At 43.3% G+C, this 20,140-nt stretch overlaps 1 protein-coding gene across 6 annotated transcripts in view; it reads right to left on the reverse strand.

The window, feature by feature from the left end:
• LOC130282279 (sorbin and SH3 domain-containing protein 1-like) overlaps window positions 1–19,744 on the reverse strand; it is a 404,864-nt gene extending 385,120 nt beyond the window's left edge. For 5 of the 6 annotated variants that reach the window (XM_056530335.1, XM_056530339.1, XM_056530338.1 and 2 more), the window contains exon 1: window positions 19,640–19,744. The gene's annotated coding sequence lies outside the window, so the exon portion shown is untranslated. The remainder of the gene's footprint in view (window positions 1–19,639) is intronic. The other variant, XM_056530340.1, reaches the window with a different exon arrangement.
• Window positions 19,745–20,140: the final 396 nt, after the last annotated feature.

Below are 20,140 nucleotides of genomic sequence, written 5' to 3' on the forward strand. Positions count from 1 at the left end.
AGAAGCCGACTTAACCTAAACCGGCTGCTTATAGACCCGCTGCTCCAGCCGGGATTTCTATCCATCTGACGCACTCACCTGCTTCTGATTCTACCTTACATGCCTTACATGCTGCCACCACCGCGAGCATTTCCACCGGAGTAAGCCAGCGAGGGTCCGACATTACAACAGCTACATGCTGCAGCTACGGACCTCTGGAATGGGAGCCACCTGCTATATCACCGCTCCCAAACCAAGCCGAAATCCATGCTCTGCTTGTGAAGTAGTACTGCTACGCCCATCATTTTCGGCCCATCGCAGTATGGGACCAGCGGACACGGTGAGCATTATTCATCTCCATAGAGACTACAGGCATTTTTAGTCCAATCCACACAAAGGACTTTACAACCAGATATACAAATTGCCGGTTTAACAGTACAATCCGGACAGTCGGCCATTATTTACAACTGCAGTGCCTCATATATCACTATGAATATATACCATTAGGGCCCTATGGTAATCCAATATATTCAATAATGCTCTGTTCAAATGTTTTTTAATTGAATCATTTTACTTGTATTTTAATATTTTTTGCATTGTTCAAACAAACTGTCTTCAAACCATTTTTTCACTGTGCACCCAGTAGGGTGGTATCCTTGAGGGGTGGTTAAAATTTTGTTTCTAAATTTGTTTTGCTCAGTCGGTGGGGACCGATTTGTCAACCACAATTTAACCTCGGATACAAGGTTGTGAGCTGCACACACATTTCCATTTAAACTTAAAAGAGGATTTATTGACCAGAATGCAACGCTTTCGCTGTGCATGCGCAGCAAAACACGTTGCATTCTGGTCAATAAATCCTCTTTTAATTTTACCTACCTGTCTGGTTGATCAGCGCCGTGAGCCGGATCCTTTTAAAGCCGAGCCCATCTACTATCGTTTATGACGATCTTTATACCTATTTCCATTGTTGTGTATGTGCCTACACAACCACCCAGGGTGAGCAGTTCATTTATACAATTAATCAGCTTTCTGGGTCCAACAATATTATTCTATGGAGCGCTTATTTCCTTGTCTCACTTATAAATCAAGACTGAGCTCACAAAGGCAGAAATGTGTTCGGTGCAACATCAACCTCTTCTAATCATCCAAACTATCCCATAGCTGCAAAGGATTCGTATGTCAGCTATAGACAATGTAAATATATCACGTGCAATATATTCAGGCGTACCAAGTAAACCAGAGGGTAAATCAAGGATAGATAAAAAAAAATTAAAAAAAAATTGCAATTTGGTGCTTGGATTATGCCTATTCCTACATGGTAATGGCAAAGTTCTGCAGAGGGCCACCTAAATAACAGAAGTCATTGATCTTGGTTAAAAGAAAATACTCTATATTTATATAGAAAAATATTATTAGCTTAGGCCAACACTTCTATCTCAAATTCCTGTAAAGGGCATAAACCTATACAAAATGGCTGCAAAAAGCAACTCAACCGATAATAAAAAGTATTATCTAAAAGGTAAAACCATAAAAATATCAAAATATATTGAGTATTGGCATATTCCTAGGTACAATAATTAACAGGTTGCCTTAAAGGGGTATTCCGCCCCTAGACATCTATCTAATCCCCTATCCAAAGTATAAGGGATAAAATGTCTGATTGTGGGGATCCCGCCTCTGAGGACCCTCGCGATCTCGGCACCCCAGATATCCGGTGCACGGAGCGAACTTCGCTCCGTGTCGGATGACTGGCGATGCGAGGCAGAGGCTCGTGACGTCACAGCCACACCCTGCTCGTGATGTCACGGCCACGCCCCCTCAATGCAAGTCTATGCTGCCACTCCCCTCCCATAGGCTTGCATTGAGGGTGTGTGGCTGTGATGTCATGATAGGGGATAAGATGTCTAAGGGCGGAGTACCTGTTTAAGAGGGGTTTATGGCTCATAGCAGCACCAAGAGGATCATTCGGCAACTACCTGCCCAGTGTTCTCGTAATTACTATTAAGGCTTTATTCCAGAATTGGCAGTCTAAATTCTGATGGCTGCTTCACATTACATTGAAGGAAGATATAAATTCCCAGCAGCCCTATGCTCTACTCATCAGAAAACTCCCAAGCCTAAATGGAGAGAATTCAATAATATGAACATACTGGGGAAATGCTGTTTATCCAACTTTTATGTACCTTTTGCATTCTGGATAGACAAACATTCGCAGTAAAATGAATGATTCTAAAAATCTTAGTAGCTTTCCGTATAGCTGTGTCATAGAATACCATCTGTCCAAAAAGTCAGTTTGTCAAACAACTGCCAATGCTGTTTTAGGGTAGTGGAAACATCTGGAAAGTAAAAATATTTGAAAGCAACCAGGAAGTCCCATTCCTATTTCTACATGACAGTAGCCCATTGCAGAAAGATACGGCCTGTAATGTCCCAAAGAATTAGCAATGTCTTTACCTTCACTAAATACCTTGGGTTGAACTCCTATCACCCAACATCACTGCTTAAAGAGGTACTCCGCCCCTAGACATCTTATCCCCTATCCAAAGGTCCGTTCAGTTCCGGTTGACTGGCAATGCGGGAGTCACACACCCCCTCCCCCATAGACTTGGATTGAGGGAGCGTTGCCGTGATGTCACGAACCTCTGGCACTGCACCCAACGCTCTAAACAAATGCCAGGTGCAGAATGGAGATCGCGGGGGTCCCCTTTGGATAGGGAATAAGATGTCTAGGGGCGGAGTACCCCTTTAACCTTATAAGTGTTCTTATAGCTGAAGCGATCCAAATCTTGTGAAAAGGTTTTCTATAAAGGTTAAAGTGGTGTCCTAAATGGGACCATCCTGCAGTTCCTTGCACCACCACTATTTAAAGTACATAAGAAGGACAACAGAGCACTTCTGTGTGGAAACTTCCAAACTGAGTCGGACTGATGGGGTGGGTGAGAAACGGACTCACCTGGTGCGGTTGTGCAAAGTTCCAGGCACAACACTGATGTAAGCTTAGCATCGCAACTGCTGCGGCTTCCCACGCTGGATCCACCGGCGTGTGTCAAACAATGGAAGGAGAAGGGAAAATCGGAAGCTTGGAATCGCGCTGTTGCAGACAGGTTCTCAAGAGGCAGGTAGGTGTCTGTTTGAAACTTTTATTCTTTACATCACACAACGCGTTTCTGGATATTAATAATCCTTTCATCAGGCGTGAACGCGCCTGATGAAAGGATGATTAATATCCAGAAACGTGTTGTGTAATGTAAAGAATAAAAGATTCAAACAGACACCTACCTGCCTCTTGAGAACCTGTGTGCAACAGCGCGATTCCAAGCTTCCGATTTTCCCTTCTCCTTCCACTATTTAAAGTACGGCATGTACAAGGACAAGCACCCATAAACATCGGAGAAGCTGCAGAGTTTGCATGAGTGCTGCGGCCTCTTCAAACAGCTGATGATCAGGGGTGCCAGGTGTCGGACCTCCCCTGTTCTTATATTGATGGCTTATCCAAGGCATAATGGTATAGTAAGTGACTAAAAATGCTCATGATATGTAAATAAAAAATGCAATGCCTATGTGATGTTCCTCTTGGTTGCAGATTCTGCCCTTTTATTGTGACCAAAGTAATAATAAATAAAAATTGCCATTTTGCAGATTTAGCCAATATATGCTCCACAACCTGGTCAGCTGTTTAGAAGGTGTCATTAATACACATGAAATCGAATTTAAGGCATTTGTGCAATATTTGCACTTTTCTAGCTCTGATACTAGAAGCAAATCAAGAAAAGCATCAAAGAGATGCCCAGGTACTCACTGTCTACAAGGTAATCTGATATTAAGGTGTGGTGGCCCAGTACGGGGGCGTTACCCGTACCCTTGCTGCCCTGTCAGGCAGCCTCCCTACAGTGTCCCCTGTGCCTCCCTTGCATCTGTCCCCCCATGTAAATATGTTTCTTATGTATTATACCATGTAATGTGTTCAGAAAGTGTTGTCACATTAAGACTGTTTACCATGTGACTTGTCATGTGATTGTTACCCAGAAGATACCAGTGACCAGGTGATCCCAGGGGTGACCTATGGGCTCCCTGCGTCTCCCCCATATAAGCCCTGGGTGGAGCTTCTCTCTCTTTCCTTACAAGTCTTTGCTGAGGTCAAGTCGAGTCCTAGAGAGTGTTCAGAGTCATAGGAGCCCTCAAGTCCAGTCTGCAGCCACAAGCAGCTATAAGTAAGCCACAGTGTCAGTATTGTCAGTCATCAGTAAAGTCAAGTCAGTCACAGTCATCATTTGTCAAGTCAACGTGGGCTGCATTAATTGACCATATTTACAAGTTCCAGCAAGCCCTTAAGGTCTCTGAGTCACTGATCACCTCCTTGGGCCCTGGATGAACTGTATAGACTTTACCAACTGTCTACCCTCAGTAAAGCTACCATCATCCCTAACTTGGCCTCGGAGTCATTTTTGCCCCCCGTGCCTTGCCCAGGATCTAGCGGTATACCTTCGGGTGGTATCAAGGATAAACCACGCCCTGGCATCACGAATGCAAGGGGTTAATGCCATCTGCCCTCATCACACACTGGTACCACAAAGGTAACGTCTAAAATATTTACCAATTCCCTTCCATTATTAATGATGCCTGGAGCAGCAGGGCGAAGTGTGTACGGTGTCGATCAATTCACTTTGAAAAGCAAATGTACACAGGCTTTCTTTACTGACTTCTAGGTAGTGAGAAAAGAGTGAGATGACACATTATCTACACACAATTTCCCAACTGCAAACTTTGTCCAAAGTTACACTTGTTTAGAAATAAGCTCTTAATATGTAAGACGGAAGCTTCTCACTACTATACAGTCATTACTAATAATGACCCATGATGTATGGAAACAATTCAACACTAAAAATAGTCACTGATATGCTATGTCCATGTAGTGATGTGACATAATCACATGACTGCATCATTGATGGGCTCTAGGTCTATAAGCACACCTTTTTATTACCTCCAGAGCATTCATGTACAGAGCAAGCGTCCATGGACAATGATGGGATCATGTGACCCCCCCAAGAATGACATTAACTCGTATCCATATTTCTGATATAAAGGCAAAGATGGGTACCTACAGAAGTGTTTAAGTTTAGTTTAACAAAATGTATTCACTGTATAATGAAATATTTCACAAATTTCTAATGCACTTTAAAGGGGTACTTAGCCCCTAGACATCTTATCCCCTAGGATAGGGGATAAGATGTCTGATCGCAGCTGTCCCACCGCTGGGGACCCCCGTGATCTCGGCTGCGGCACCCGAGATATCCGGTGCACGGAGCAAACTTCGCTCTGTGCCGGATGACTGGCGATGCAGGATGGAGGCTTGTGATGTCACGGTCGCGCCCCGCTGGTGATGTCATGGCCACACCCCTCAATGCAAGTCTATGGGAGTGGGCGTCATGCCCCCTCCCATAGACTTGCATTGAGGGGGTGTAGCCATGATGTCACCAGCAGGGTGTGACCATGACGTCACGAGCCTCTGGCACTGCACCCAACGCTCTAAAGGAACGCCGGGTGCAGCAGGGAGTTTGCGGGGGTCCCAGCGGCGGGACTCCCGTGATCAGACATCTTATCACCTATCCTTTAGATAGAGGATAAGATGTCTAGGGGTGGAGTACTTCTTTAAGATATTTGTTTGCTTGGTGAAATGAGAACATTGAGGTTTACACCCAAAGGCTAAAAATATACATACCTAATATAGTTCTTGGCTCAGAAGTAGATACAATTGTATGTAGCCTAGGATCCCCTAAGAGCTACCTAACAGAGCGACAAAATCTCTCTCAATCTACTAACAGAGCATATGAATGTTATAGAGAGGTAGAACACACTCGGGACCCCCCTCTGTGTGTCACAATGGCTTTGCTGCTCTTGTAGACCTGGTGGGCTTTGTATTGCCAATATGTAATGCTCCCCCTTTAGAACCAGAGAAATAGGAGGAATAAATGTTCACTAAGATGAAAGTAGTTGTGTTTATAAAATGTATGCTGTTCACATAGTCTATCCAATTGGTTTGTTACAAATCAGAAAACACTGGAGGAAGAATAGATTTTTCCATTATGTGGCAAAGTAAAGCATCAGAATGCACCATGATTGAACAATAAAAGCAGAGACAGTTGGAGGACAAGTCAAGGAATAAGTGACTCACAACTGGCACAGTTCTATCATTACTGACCATGTAGTCTATGCAGAATCCTGCCTCAACTGAATTGGAAAGTAATGGGCCGGGCCAAGAACCAGTAAATACTGGGGGGAGATTCATCAGACCTATGCTGAGGAAATGTCAGATTGCTTTTTTTTTCATTTTTTAGAGGTCTTTTTTGAAAATGAAAGAAGCGATCTGATTGGTTGCTGCGGGCAACTGGTCGACTTTTCCTTTGTACACATTTTGATGAATTACCCCCATAATATGAAGCCCTGTATAGCCTAGGGAAATAATTTATTATACTACCTATTGGGCAGCCTGCCTGCAGGGCAGATACTGCCTACAGGGGGTTGGAGGATAAAACCTACTTGGGGTCCTACCTGAAGGGAGTATACTACTTAGTGCTGGATGGTATACCGGTTCATACCTAATACTGAAATTTTTTTCCTGCGCGATATTAATTTTTCCTATACCGCAACACCGGTTGGGCCCCTCCCGCCCTCTAATTAATGAATTATCAGCCACAGCGCGCTGTCACCACATCGGGCAACTAATCATAAGTGACCCACGGGCGCTGTTCTGCTTTTCTTCCCCCCCCCCCCCCCCCGGGTTTATCAGCCCAGCGCTGCGTTGTCCCCCACATCGGGGGACTAATCATATGTGACCCGCGAGCGCTGCTTCTCCCCCCCCCCCAAAATAATTATCAGCCGCTGCGCTGTACTGTACTATCCTGTGCCCGGGATTCAGAAATAAACAAAATAAGCTTTAACTCACCTTCCTACGGTCCCACCGCTGCTCTTAGGCTGGCTTCTTACATGACAGTGCGCTCAGCCTATCACCGGCCGAGGGGGGACATCGATGTGGCCGGTGACAGGCCGAAGGCTCTATGACATTCCAATCCCCAGGAAGCAGCATGAGGCCCGCATCGCTGGACCCTGAGGCCGGTAACGGGGGAATGTAGGAAGGTGAGTTTAAGTTATTTTTGCAGTCCGGGCACAGGATAGTACAGTACAGTGCAGCAGCTTTTAATTATTGGGGGGGGGGGGGGGGGGAGAAGCAGCGCTCACGGGTACATATGATTATGTGCAGTGCAGCGCTGGGCTGATAAACTGGGGGGGGGGTTAGGAGAGAAGCAACATGATTATGGGTGGTAAATACCGTTAAATACCGTGCAACCGCCATAATTTACAAAAATACCATGATACACATTTTTGGTCATACCACCCAGCTCTAAGGGTGCGTTCACACGCTCTTTGTTTTTGCGGGTTTTCCGCAGCGTATTTGAAAGTGGGTGGGCTCTTCTCGGCTGTCCATAGCAGATTGTCCGCAGCGGAATTTACGCTGCGGACAATCCGCCGCAAGCCCCATTGAAGTCAGTAGGGACTACGGCGGATTTTCCGCAGCGTCAATTCCGCCGCGGACAATCTGCTATGGACAGCCGAGAAGAGCCCGCCCCTTTCAAATACGCTGCGGAAAACCCTCAAAAACAAAGAGCGTGTGAACGCACCCTTATACTGCTTACAGGGGAAATATTTACATGGGGGCTATTGTTCTGCCAGATTTGGTAGGAAGAATAGTACAGTATGCAGCTGTATTGTTCAAATTAACATTACAGACAAATGGACAAAGCCACTTATTATAACACAATATCCATGAGACAGATCCAGGTGCACTTGTTACTTTCACAGTGGCCCACTAAAACTCTGTTGCCCCAGCACTCCATATATAATATGTCAAGGAACATGTTTCATGTTAACACACTTTAAAAGCTGTGTATAATTTGTGACAGAATTACGTACATGGTATATCTATCCATATCTCAGGTGTTCGACTCGGCGTTCATAACACTTTGCATGTAGTAGTCTCAAAAAAGTATAATTATTTGTTGCCAAGCAACAGCCATAAAAAGTATGACAGCCTATTGCAGTCAGCATAGAATAAAATGCATATAAAGAAAGAAATTCGGAAGGAAATCATCGATCATTAGGATTATTGCAGGCTTTAAAGGGGTTATCCGGCGAATAAAACTTATCCTCTATAGCTGTGGAAGGCGAGAGAAAGCATTGCACATACAACAGCAGGATCACCCGCACTAGCTACCTGTATTTTTAGGTAAGTGTGGGTGACCCTGTTGTCAGTTTCCCTTTAATATACAGTCTATATCAAAGAGGTCCGCAAGCTGACATTTCTACTGTGTACTAAGTTCCCTTTAGAGTAATTGCCAATGATATCTAAGGAGGAGGATAAAGCGGGCTAAACTGGTGCATTATGTGAAATTAAACAAATTTCAAAAGATACAATGGTCTCAGATTACTGTAATGTCTGTTTTTGTGTTTTTCTGCCTTTGGGTCTGTTCAGACACTGGTTTTTGTGTCTGGGCAGTTTCTGTGCTGATTCTTCCCAGGGTTTGAAGAGTTAATGCTCTCACCCTATTGCACCGCCCCACAATGCAAGCCTACAGGAGGGAGCGTGATAGCTGTCGCGCCCCCTCCCGTCGGCTTGCATTGAGGGGCGGAGTGTGATGTCACACGCCGCCAGCCCTGCGGTCGACCATAATCAGTCCCAGCACTGATTACAAACGGGGTGCCGCGTGCATGATCACGGGCATCCCCAGTTGCAGGACTCCCGCGATCAGGCATCTTATCCCCTATCCTTTGGATAGGGGATAAGATGTGAAAGCACTGGAGTACCGCTTTAAAACCCGAGCTCTGTTGGAACTCTGAGCTGGTGATTAGTTTTTATTCTGACTATTACTGTTTTTAGTCTCTGTTTATATCTGAGTTTTAACCATGGTTATTATGCCTATTTATGATAGATTTTATTCTGCTTGGTTTTAAGTACATCTGTCGGTTTTTAGGATTATGTATGTCCATTCTGCTTTAACCTTGATATCTTCTGTGTTCACACTGAGTCTTGCTTGTATCCATGCTCTGTATTTAGTATCTTGACCCATATTCCTCCATGTTATGGAGTTTGGTTTTGTATGATTCCTGTTTGGTATCCTAATCCGTATTCCTCCATGTTATAGAGTTTGGCTTTTCCGTTTTAATAGAGTTCATGATTGCTGATCTTAAGTGTTTTTTGTACATACACTGATCATAGTGTACAAGATTACTGATCTAGAGTGTCCTCTGTACATTACCATTGGTCTATAGTGTCCTCTGTGCTTTATCATTGATCTGTGTCCTCTGAACTAGTATCTGTTTATTTTTAGTGTTCTGTGTCCAGTGTGAACAGTGTTCTATGTTTCCTGTCCTGTTTAGTGTTTCTCATTCAGTTCATCTGTTCATCCCCTGCATCTCCTGGTTTCTGCTGTATACTTGTTCAACCTCACGCCCTCCATATTTCCGATCACCGTCTCTCGTCAGGCTGTGATCGGACTGGGATGACTGCTGATATCTATCAGCAGGCATCCTGTGGCAATGCCTAGGGGAGTCCTGAGACACCCCCCCCCCCCCCATGTCGGGGATTGCCGAAAATCTCTGGTCAATTCAAACCGGTGATCTGCGGCGATTCTGGGCCAATCGGGTCACTGGTGACATGATCGCCCGGAAAATAAGAGTGATCGGAGCTGTCAGAGACCACTTTATGGTGGTCTCCAAACGGTAGCCCTCCAGATATTGCAATACTACAATTCCCAGCATGCCCAGACAGTCAGGGATGCTGTGCGGTGCAGTTCTGCAATATCTGGCCCTTCACATGTTGCAGAACTACAACTCTCAGCATGCCTGGACAGTCTGGGCATGCTTGGAATTGTAGTTTTGCAACATCTGGAGGGCTACAGTTTGGAGACCACCACTACTAACACTACTTACCGGTCTCAAAACTGTTCTTCCCCAGTTGTTGCATAACTACAACTCCTAGCCTGCCTTTTGGCTGTCAGCGCATGCTGGGAGTTGTAGTTTTGCAACAGCTGTGGGCACACTGGTTGGGAAACACTGAGCTAGAGTCTGTTTCCTAACTCAGTGATTCCAACCCCTGTGCCTCCAGCTGTGGCAAAACTACAACTTCCACAATGCACTGACAGACCATACATGCTTGGAGTTGTAGTTTTGCAACAGCTGGATGCACACGGGTTGGAATCACTGAGCTAGATTCTGTTTCCTAACTCAGTGGTTCCCCACCAGTGTGCCTACAGCTGTTGCAAAACTACAACTCCCAGCATGTACGGTCTGTCATTGCAACAGTTGAAGGTTTGTGCAACCCCCAATGTGAATGGACAGGGTTTACAGTGGGTTTCCTTCTACAAGTTTTCCGCTGGGAGTTTCAGCTGTGGCGGAAAATTTGCCATATCTCAATCTCCCAGCGGAAAACTCACTGTGAACCCCCGCCTGTGTGAATGTACCCTAAAAACACCATACTACACTAAATAAAAAGTAAAACACAACATAAACACCCTTACACACTCCCAAAATTTGTAACCCCATTTCTTCTGCATATATAAATACCCCATATGTGGACATAAAGTGCTCTACGGGCAAACTACAATTGCAGAAGAGAAGGAGCGCCATTGGGCTTTCGGAGAGAGAATTAGGCTGGAATTAAAGGCCATGTGCGTTTACAAAGCCCACATAGTCCCAGAACAGTGGACCCCCTTCCCACTGACCACATTTTGGAAACTACACCCCTCATGTAATGTAATAAGGGGTACAGTGAGCATTTACACCCCACAGGTATCTGACAGATTTTTTGAACAGTCGTTTGTAAAAATGAAAAATTTTATTTTACATTTGCATAGCCCACTGTTCCAAGATCTGTCAAACGCCAGTTGGGTGAATATGCTCACTGCACCCCTTATTAAATTCTGTGAGGGGAGTAGTTTTCAAAATAGGGTCACATGTGGGGGGGGGTCCATTGTTCTGACACCATGGGGACTTTGTAAACGCACATGGCCATGACTTCCATTCCAAACAAATTTTCCAAAAGCCCTGCAGAGCACTTTATATCCACATATGGTATATCTACATAGGTATTTCTATACTCCTATTTCTCCTATTACCCCTTGTGAAAATGAAAAATTTCCTTCCCTTCTGAGCCCTCTAGTGCACCCACAGAGCATTTTACATCCACATATGGGGTATTTCCTTACTTGAGAGAAATGGGGTTACAAATGTTGGGGGGCATTTTCTCCTATTATTCCTTGTGAAAATGAAAAGTTTAGGGTAACAACAGCATTTTAGTGTTAAAAATAAATTATTCATTTCCACGTCCCACTTTAACGAACGATCATCAATCACCTGTGTGGTATAAAGACTCAATTTACCCCTTGTTACGTTCCATGAGGGGTGGAGTTTCCAAAAAAAGTGTGCCATGTGTTTTTTGCTGTTCTGGCATCATGGGGAGTTCCTAAATGCGACATGCCCCCCAAAAAACATTTCAGCAAAATTTGCTCTCCAAAAGGCCATTGTCGCTCTTTCCCCTCTGAGCCCTCTAGTGCACCCACAGAGCACTTTACATCCACATATGAGGTATTTCCTTACTCAAGAGAAAATGATTTACAAGTTTTGGGGAGCCTTTTTACCTTTTAACCCTTGTGAAAAAAATGGGGCTACAATAACATGTTAGTGTAAAAAAATTAGAATTTGATTTTTCTTCTCCATTTTGCTGCTATTCCTGTGAAACACCAAAAGGGTTAACTTTTTGAATGTCATTTTTGAATACTTTGAGGGATGCAGTTTTCATAATGGGGTCCATTATAGGTGATTTCCATCATAAAGACCCTCATATTCCCTTCAAAACGTAACTGGTCCCTGAAAAATTCAGATTTCAAAATTTTCGTGAAAAATTAGTGCTATACTTTGAAGCCCTCTGATGTCTTCAAAAAGTAAAAACATGTCAACTTTATGATGCCAATATAAAGGTAACATATTGTATAACATATGTAATTTATTTGACATGTCCCTTTTCCTTACAAGCAGAGAGCTTCAAAGTCAGAAAAATGCAAAATTTTCTAATTTTTCCAGAAATTTTAGAATTTTTCACCAAGAAATGATGTAAGTATAGATGAAAATTTACCCCTAGCATAAAGTAGAATATGTCACGAAAAAACAATCTCGGAATCAAATTTATAAGTAAAGCATCCCAGAGTTATTAATGCTTAAAGTGATAGAGGTCAGATTTGAAAAAAATGCTCCCGTCCTTAGGGTCATAATGGGCTCCGTCCCCAAGGGGTTCAAATCTAGTCTTGTTCTAGTCTTGTTCATTTATCTTTATTCCGGTTTCTGAACTGTATGTTAGTACGCTATATCCTGCACTGTTTGTATATTTATATCCTGTCTGGTTTATCTGGTTGTTTGGTTGTTTTCCCGTTACATTTTTGACCTGTCTCCGACTATGTACAGTATTATTTGTGTACCTTTGCACCCAATGCACTTTAGCGCAAGAAGGGACCGGCACCGTGGTTGTCGATCCGCTGTTTAGGGTGGATGGGCAAGTAGGCAGGGAGAGTGTGTCTAGGGACAGATTAAGGCTCACTCTCCCTGTCCACTCCCCCGGTCATGACAGTTACAACATTTTCAACATACATGGTCTTTCCTGGACCATTGTAACCTGGAACCATATGCTGCCACAGATGATCGAATTCCATGGCATGCTTGAAAGGCTGAATGATTTTTTTTCACAAAAAATCATGGAATTCATTCTATTTAACATATATATATATATATATATATATATATATATCTTTACAATGGCTGGGTAAGCCAGCCGAAACGTTGCCACCACGTTTATGTTAATAAAGGACGGTTTATTTGCACCTTATGGGAGTGCTGTTGCCTGTTCCTTTGCTATTGGGAAGGATCTGTAACCAGGATCTAATGTGACTCTGTGCACCCCATCACTTTTGTATGGACATGTAGGAGTGCTGCTCTCTTGGGACTTTATATATATATATATATATATATATATATATATATATATATATATACATATTGCTACATGGGAATCCTTTTTAGGGTAGGGTCACACATGCTGTATTTTGTTGCGTATTTGCTGCTACATATTTTGCTGCGTATTTGCTGCTACATATTTTCCTATGGACCCATTTTCATTCGCACCCATTGAAGTCAATGGTACAAAAATCTGCTGCAGATACTCTGCAGCAAATACTCTGAGGTAATTCTGCAGGGTGTATTTACACATAAAGTAACCTGCGTATATTTCATGTGCAGGATTTGAAGATGCAGATTTGAAGCTGTGTTTAGTCACTTTTAGAACCACAGTGCCCTGTCAGACTATACCAGCAGGTTGACATGTTCACATCTGCTGGGAGACTCCCTTTAATGTTAATGGTGCACTTCTTTACCACACCGCTGCTGCTATTTGTGAACCTTGCCAAATAGGAATTCTAGATGCAAATTATATATTTATGCCATATGTATTTGTACATAGCTTGTTACTCTATGAGACAAAAGAGGTTCCTACAAATATAATAGTTATAATAGTTGTAATAGTTATTATTTACTATACAACTGTTTTGACTGGTCAGGCCAAAATATACAGACATATCTGAACATGTTTCATCAGCTTTAGTAAATCAGGGAAGCCTTTTCTTTAAATGTCACTCAATTCCACAAATATTAAATGAAAATTCTGAACAGAATGACTATATGGAGTTGCCATGGAGACAAAAAAAAGCATTTGCAGGTCAACCATTGCTTGACAATACAAAAAGGATAGCTTAGCCTTTTTATACAAAAATAAATCTTATTGTAGGTAACATAATTTAAGGCAGAGCCCTCCCCCACGCTAAAAATAATAAAGTGTTAAAGCGTTTTAGTATCACCCACATTTCTGTAATGACCTTGAGAAAATGAAGGTCTTCTTGAGTTTCCTTTAATTTGACCAATACCAAAATCCACAAAAATATTTAATGCAAAAACATTAAAACAAAGTTGCATTTAAAGGGTATCCCAGTATCAAAATGTTTTATATGATACTGGGGGCATGGTAAAAATAAATGATATCTGATCCTCAGATAAATGTTCAGAACGCCGGGGTGCCGGTGCTGGAGATCACAGGGCAAGGTCCCAGCGGCCGGACCCTCCGCAATCAGACATCTTATCCCCTATCCTTTGGATTCCACATTGTAAACCCAGCCTTAGGGTCTATTTACATGGCAGAATTTCCACTTGCGGAATTCCGCCTCAAATTAAAGCCCATAGACTTCTATCAAGCGGAAATTCGGAACTGTGAATGGGAGTGTGGAATTCCGCAAGCAAAAATTCTGCCATGTGAATAGACCATAAGGCTAGGTTCACACTACGGATTTTCCAGACAGAAAAATTCCGTCTAGAGATTCCGTGTGCGGCCAGCTTTAACTGATTCAGGACCGTGCAGACATTGCCGTCCCCAATAGACGGCTATGTCCTCCGCCAGTAGATCTGCCTGTAGAATGAGCACCGCCATTCTTCAGGTAGAAATTTTAAAGCAAATTTTCCGCTCAGAAATTCTGCTTCAAAAATTACGAAGTGTGAATTGGTGGATGGAAAATCCATTGACTTGCATGTACATTTTATTAAGCAAAATTTCTGTCTGGAAATTCCGTAGTGTGAACCTAGCCTTAGTGTATCTTTTGTGATATAGCTTCACATTGTCTGCCCAGCCTCCTGCTTGGGAGAGGTTTCTCCCTGTCCAGCAGAAGGTAGGGGAGAGCAGTAAGGCTAGGTTCACACTGCGGAATCTCCAGACGGAGAATTCCATCTAGAGATTCCGAGTGCAACCAGAGATTCCGAGTGCAACTGATTCAGTCGGCGCTAGGACCGCGCAGACATTGCAGTGCCCAATAGACTGCAATGTGTTCCGCGAGTAGATCTGCCTGAAGAATGAGCAACGCCATTCTTCAGGTGGATTTTTTAAAGCGGATTTTCCATTCACAAATTCTGCCTCAAAAATTCTGAAGTGTGAATTGGTGAACGGAAAACCCATTCACTAGCATAATACATTTTAGTAATCAGAATTTCTGCCTGCAATTCCGCTTTGAAATTGCAGGCAGAAATTTTGCCTATTGAAATTCCGCAGTGTGAACCTAGCCTTAAAAGCAGCATTTCATAGGAATACACTGGACTGTAAGCACACAGCAGTCAATACAGGCAGCGTGACTAAGGGGAGTTTTATAAATCTGCAGCAAATCATTGTATTCTACAATATCCCAGTACTTCTGGTCTATTAGATCCTCAGCAGCACTTATCGAAAGGGCTCAAAATGTGTGGATGCGTCTGAGCCAGAAGGAATCAAATTATACAGCAGGAATATGGCTAGCGAGTTTGCACTATAATAAAATAAAATCCAGAAGGCTTCTTTAGCATATACATGTACACACATCATAAAAATTGTAAATAAAAATTCACAATGAATTCTGCGTGTGTTACGTATAGATTTCACTTTTAATTTTGGTGCAGACCGAGCCAGGGATTCCACTCAATGCAATGAACGAAACCCACTGAAAAACAGCTACATTTTCAAAACAGATAGGGTCCAAATAAAAAATGTGGGCACATGGCAGCACTCCAAAAACATCACCTTTTATTGTAGAAATGTTCTTAACTCGCCGTGGACAGCCTCGTAAAAACAATAGAATTGAACAATTGCAGGAAAAGCAGACTAACTAAGCACTAACTAACGCATTTCGATTCACAAAATTCTTAGTTGTAGCCATTACAACTCGAAAAGCTTCAGGATGCCACACGTAAAGTGTAGCATCCTAAAGTATTCACCACACCCCAGGCTGTAATCACATCTGTTTAGGCATGAACGACAGCAGGGACATGGCCGATGTCACCGCATCCATCAGTGAAACCTCACGCAGGCCCAGAAGCAGCATTATCCCTGGGCATGAAGCAGCTTCTGGGTTAGGCCAAGACATCAGGAGAAAGTAGAGCTGTGACGTCAGGCTGTCAATCATGCCTAATCACACCTAAGTAGGCATGATTGGAGCTTGAATAGGCCTAATTATGGTCCAGGGCATGGTGACTACTTGCCCTAAGGACCACTTGAGCCTCATAAGCATACAATGCTGGTCACGTTTAAATCTCATTTTCTACACTAGAACAGACAGGAGATCATACGGAGATCATCCAGACATAGTAAAAAAAATCTTATTTTACCCTACATAAAAAGTGTTGTCGCCAGTTATATAGAATAAAAATTGTGAATAAGGTGTCCCTGTCAATAAAAAATAAACTTTTGCCATGTCGCAAATTTTTGCTTAGTCTGAATGTTCAGACCCCTACAAATCTCAAAAATAAGTTGGAAGAAGTACGTATTTTACTCCCCAACTTGCTGTCTTTTCTGCCTTGCTGCACAAGATGAGCTCCAGATACTTATAATGGAGCTTGTTTCCTGCAGTCAGACAGAGATGACAGGGAGTTGAAGTGCATAACCTTTGACATGTTTCTGTTTTTGATAACAAGGTCACTTTAAGAAATTTTTGTGCAAAGAAGAAAGCAAAGTATGAATCCAGACTTGCTAGGTAAGGGTCTCTGCCCTAAGGCATGATCCACACTGGTGCAAAGTAGGGATCGACCGATTATCGGTTTGGCTGATATTATCGGACGATATTCATGATTTTGGACATTATCGGTATCGGCAATTACCTTTCCGATATGCCGATAATGCACGACCCCCCCGCCCCGCGGCCCGAGACAGCCGCCGCTGCTGCCCCATTGCCTCCCCCATCCCCGGTTTTATAATTACCTGTTCCCGGGGTCCGCGCTACTTCTGGCTCCTGCAGCGTCCTGCGCTATTGCTGTGCGCTGCGCAATGACGAGTGACGTCCTCAACGCGACATCAACGTCAGTGCGCACAGTGACAGCTCAGGACGCTGCCGGAGCCAGAAGTAGCGCGGACCCCAGGAACAGGTAATTATAAAACCGGGGATGGGGGAGGCAATGGGGCAGCGGTGGTGGTTGGATTCAGGAGGACCCCAGGACAGGCAGCGGGAGAGAAGCGGGTGGCCCCGCAAAAGCCGCTGCAGTTCATTGATATTTAAAGCTCCCGCTTTAAATCATTGATCTTCAGCGGCTTCTGCCGGGCCGGGGGGGGGGGGGGATAGCCAATAACTTATACCGGAATATCGGTATAAGTTATCGGCTATCGGCCTCAAAGTTCACATATTATCGGTATTGGCCCTAAAAAATAAATATCGGTTGATCCCTAGTGCAAAGCACTGTCTCTCAGTTGTGGGCTGCCTGGGGTGCCGGCCCTGTAGCCTTCGCACTGAACCTCATGGAAAAGAAATTACATGTCATTCTGCGCAGTTCCCCGGCTTACGTTGAAGTTATTGGGCGCAGGGTTTCAGGCGCTGACACTGTGGTCTTTGCTGCGGAAATTAGCACAGTTTCCATGACAAAGAGCAGCTACTACGTCTGACTTAAGAAAGTTTATCCTTTAAGTGCATTTCAAGAGTGGGATCAGTGGCCTTATGTTTCAAAAAGTAGCAAATTTTTGTGTAAAAACTGAGTTGAGCAAAAATTGGTGCCAAAATAATAGCAAAGGCCCTAGATAAATTGATTAATGTTAATATATATGTTAATATATATATAATTGATTAATGTTAATATATATAATTATATAAGACAAACACAAGTGGCACCGATACCTTGAGATGGACAATGGTGACACTCGGGCAGTACCCAGAAACTTCAGAGGCGGTGGTGCTAGGACAAATATGCAGCAATGAACGTAATACCCAAGAAAGACATAAAACAGGTGTCCTGCACTCACCGCTTCAGTTCTATTCAAACGGCTCCCATCTCGGGCTGCTCCTCCGGAACCGGGGCTGGCGGACGCGTGGGGCGCTCAGAGGCCACTGACCGCCCCACGCGTCCGCCAGCCCCAGTTCCGGAGGAGCAGCCCGAGATGGGAGCCGTTTGAATAGAACTGAAGCGGTGAGTGCAGGACACCTGTTTTATGTCTTTCTTGGGTATTACATATATAATTTTATCATTTTATATATATTTATTTTATGAAAGCAACTTGTATCTCATAACACCACAGGTATAGCCTAGTACCAGGCGAATGATGCGGGGTACCCACTGTGGCGATGATGTTACAGGATGTAATCATTAGACAGACGCAAGCTCGTATTTTATTTAAATTCTATTTTGAGCCTTCAAGCAGCGAGCATTGGAAACGGTCGTGGTATAGCAAGCAAATGACTTGCACAGTGGTGTAGGCTCTGCAGCACACTGGAAAACACATTTCACATAATAAATAGTGGCAATTCTGGGAAGCATGCACCACGCACCAGCATACCATCTGACAGCTCTGCCATTGTAATGTTAATACATGTTACCAATTATTGCGCCAAGCTGCTCGAGCTCTATGGTAATATTAACAGTGCAGGTTATGTATGTAAAGAATAATCTAACGGACGTTTACAACGGATCTTTTAACGGGTGAATTTTATAGTGTGAAAGCAGCCTAACATGAGCCCTGCATTATAGAGTAGAGGTATGATTAAGTCCACACTACAGCTCCATCACACTGAATACTCGCACACATGGCCAAAGCCTCATTACTCATAACTCCTGGTGCCTGTCAGATCCATTTTCTTGGCAGTTAAATAGACAATTCTATTTGCTGATCAAAGCGAGGAGGGCAGCCGCATAATACCCAATACACTAGACCAGTGGTCTCCAACCTGAAGACCTCCAGATGTTGCAAAACTACAACTCCCAGCATGCCCGGACAGCCAACGGCTGTCCGGGCATGCTGGGAGTTGTAGTTTTGCAACATCTGGAGGTCCGCAGGTTGAAGACCACTGCTCTAGACCTAAGAAATTAGCTATAGCCCTGACTTGGACCACTGATGCCCTATGCAGTCCATGCATTGCTGACTTAGTAACTGTTTATCTGCAGTCTCACTAAGCAGAAATTCACATGGCTGCAAGCGCCTGGGCTGGAAGACACAAACCACATTCAGTATTTATTATAAAGCATGCAAATATTTATAAACAGAGGTTACAATAAGTATTATAAAGCATGCAAATATTTATAAACAGAGGTTACAATAAGTATTATAAAGCATGCAAATATTTATAAACAAAGGTCACAATAAACGATACAATGGAACAAATATCATCATAGTCATTAACACAAAAGAGATGTATGTAAGCAAGATAAAGCTTTACAGAAATGTATTGTCCAAATATTATTATTTTTATTTTATTTTTTTCCATTCTGCTGGCGAATCCATAATCCTGACATGTAAGCGTCACAATGTTATGGTTCTTTTGTTTTGCTTCTAGGATAGACACATTAGGCAGAATGTAGAGTTTATCACTTCCCATTAAATCCAGTAATAGTTGCAGCTTTAGTGACGATCGATCAGTCAGATATAATAGTTGGAATTCTTATTGGTAAGAAGTAAATTGTATAGGATCTAGAGGCAGGTCTATGACTGCAGTGGCCTTGGTGCTGGGGCTGGCACAGAGGCTGCAGCATGCACATCATGCACAACAAAGAGCAGCTTGGACGCAGCAAAACTTACCTTGTGTATAATGCAGTGTCCTTGCTGGGAGCACACAACATGCTGCTGTATTATTCTGCTGTTGTAGCTCAGCTCTGACTTCATTGAAGCCATCAGTGTCCTCCGACCAATCACACGAGGACCCTCCCCCTTTATTAGACTGGGATCTGGAAGCGTCCACTGTAGTGCGGGGTGTTTGCAGAGCTCTACATTCTACGGTGCTGAAGTTGGTTTCTTATTCATCCAGTTTCTTACTAGCAGGATATGTATTTTTATTTTTTTACAGGTGTTCTTTTTTTTTTTTTTTTTTGAGAAATCTTTATTTTAGCCCCTTAACCCCTCAGCCCATTTTTCCTCCTAGCCTTCAAAAAATCATAACTCTTTTATATTTTCATCCACAGACTAGTATGAGGGCTTGGTTTTTGCGCGTTGTCCGTTGTAATGCCATCACTCACTTTACCATAAAATGTATGGCGCAACCAAAAAAATACTATTTGTGTGGGGAAATTAAAAAGAAAACCG

Source organism: Hyla sarda, chromosome 7 (assembly GCF_029499605.1).
Source record: "Hyla sarda isolate aHylSar1 chromosome 7, aHylSar1.hap1, whole genome shotgun sequence".
NCBI classification, from domain to species: Eukaryota; Metazoa; Chordata; class Amphibia; order Anura; family Hylidae; genus Hyla; species Hyla sarda.